At 35.8% G+C, this 2,500-nt stretch overlaps 1 long non-coding RNA gene across 1 annotated transcript; it reads left to right on the top strand.

Annotated features, from left to right (window-relative positions):
• Window positions 1-351: 351 nt before the first annotated feature.
• On the top strand, window positions 352-1,706 carry LOC121228128 (uncharacterized). The gene is made up of 3 exons (XR_005925597.1): window positions 352-837; window positions 972-1,085; window positions 1,406-1,706. It is a non-coding gene; the product is annotated as an uncharacterized lncRNA (long non-coding RNA).
• Window positions 1,707-2,500: the final 794 nt, after the last annotated feature.

Raw genomic sequence — 2,500 nt, 5'->3', positions numbered from 1 at the left:
ACATAGATGTATAATAAGATATAGGAATAAATTTAGAAGAAATTATGTGTATAAAATAATATAAGATTAATAATATACATGAAATAATTATATATATTTAATAATGTACAAAAACATTCATATAAAATATTATACACAATGCAAAAAATGATATGATAAAAAAAATACAATACTTACTTTAAAACAAAACACAATCATCAAAGGAGCTCCAAATATAAAAATAATTAAACAAGAATTTAAAAGAAAAAATGAATGTGAAACGAATTTTAAAAAAATGAAAAAAAACTTAATTGAAATAAAATTATAAATAAAGGGATAATTTATAAATAAAACAAACTACTAATATTAAAATGAGGACCCCTGCACAACACGCATGAATTCACAGGGGGACCAAATCTGATAATATCCCGAATCCCAAAACACTGTGTTGAGATGCGGGCTAAAATGCAAAAGTGCTCAAATTTCGGGAAAATTTTAAAGAAAACAAAATAAATCAGACACAAATGGGAGCTGATCATAACGCGGCGCAAAGGGAAAGGACCTGCTGCACAAATAATCCATTTTAGGCGCAAAGGTGCAAATCTGGGTCTCCAAGCTGGTTGACGCGCGGACCTCCCTTCCTTAAACGGCACCGTTTTATTAATTGGTTATTTAAAACCTTTCTTCTCCTATTTTCTTCTTCAAACACAGCCATTATTCTAACCAAGATACACAGCCCTAAAATCAATTTGTTAGGGCTCATTCCAGCAGCCATCGAACCACCATTTCATTTGGTGGCCGATAACGCACGAGCAGCGACCAGATCTCGCCGTCGAAGGCTCTACTCGAGGAACTCTGGTAAAACATTTTGTTTTCTTTTTTTTAAAAAAAAAACTTTAGATCCAATATCATTCGTTCAAGAAAAATGAAGACAAAGTTGAAAACAAACACATTTAATACCATCGACCCTCGCCTGTATCTCAATATTTCAGAGATATTCGGGATTTCATTGGTTTCGTTTCAAAGATTGATGGATAACACCTTTGGATCCCCCTTCCAACTTCGATCTCAACAAAGTGAACAGAGGTCAATGGCCGATTCGCAAGGTAAGACCTGACTTTCCTTCCTCTTTGTTTTAAAATGCAGAATGATGAAAATAATCGCAGGAAAAATAGATAAAAATAACAGAAAAATTAAAAAGACTAAAGAAGATCACCTTTTTTAGAAATTCTTTTCGAAATTTTTTATATTCAGTATGTGTATAGTGTATGTGTATGCGTAAAGTGTGCGTAAAAATTAAAGGATTACATCCATGGATTTTTATAGCCAGATTTACAAAATAAATAAAAAATTTTAAAATCCTATTTTCCTACTGTCATTTGCTGTGAATTCTATTATTGGCTCCTTCTGGTGTATTCTTTTGCAGGCTCGGTTGTACGGAGAAGATGACCCGATGACATGAGGCTGCACGCAGGGGTAAGAAGCCCACTCTCTAATGTCATTCCATTGTATTCCAGAAGCTTCTGGCACTATTCAGTTGCTGAGCTTCTTTTTGGGTCTTGTTGGGCCTCGGGTTTGGGCTATTTGTAAACCGGGTTGGGGATGTGGGTTTATTAGGTTAGGATTTTGGGTGTAATTGTTGGGCCATAGGTAATTTGAAAATTTAGGCCCAGAATTTTGTAAATGGACATTGACCCCATAAGCACTTTAATTTACATATATATATTTTTTTGGTTTTCTGATTTATTATAAACCCGGACAAATTGAGCCTATTACAGCTGCCCCTCTTTGTTTATTGTCGTGTAATGAGAATAGAGTAAAGACTTTAAAATGACCAATTTTGCCCGGTTTTGTTGAATCTTGACTTCTTTGGGGCAATAGGACTGGCTTAAATATGCTCCATTGCCGATACATGGAGATAAGATTCGCCATCTTCAAATTACTCCAATCTTCAGTATGCTTCCTTGCTACCTCAGGAAGATAAGACTCATTCTTCAACCTGCTTTCTTGCTACCTCAGAGAGATAAGGCTAGTGGTAAAATCTGCTCCATTGCCGATACATGGAGATAAGATTCACCATTTTCGATCCACTCCGCTGCAACCTTAGGGAGATAAGATCTTCAATCTTTAGTTTGCTTTCTTGCTACCTTAGAAATATAAGACTCATTCTTCAACCTGCTCTCTTACTACCTAAGAGAGATAAGGTTTGGGGCTTCAATCTGTTCCATTGTATATACATGGAGATAAGATTTGCCATCTTCGATAATCTGCTCTGCTGCAACTTCAGGGAGATAAAATCTTCAATTCTTAGTCTGCTTCCTTGCTACCTCAGGAAGATAAGACTCACTCTTCAACCTGCTCTCTTGCTACCTCAGAGAGATAAGGCTTTAAATCTGCTCCATTGCAGATACATGGAGATAAGATTTGCCATCTTCGGTCTGCTTTGCTGCAACTTTAGGGAGATAAAATCTTCAGTTTTCACCAATATCGCTACACTGTCCTCTAGGGAACACGTCCTATA

Source organism: Gossypium hirsutum, chromosome A04 (assembly GCF_007990345.1).
Source record: "Gossypium hirsutum isolate 1008001.06 chromosome A04, Gossypium_hirsutum_v2.1, whole genome shotgun sequence".
Taxonomy (NCBI): domain Eukaryota; kingdom Viridiplantae; phylum Streptophyta; class Magnoliopsida; order Malvales; family Malvaceae; genus Gossypium; species Gossypium hirsutum.
The sequence above is the reverse complement of the archived record's forward strand: the minus strand, read 5'-3'. Positions and strand labels throughout refer to the sequence as shown.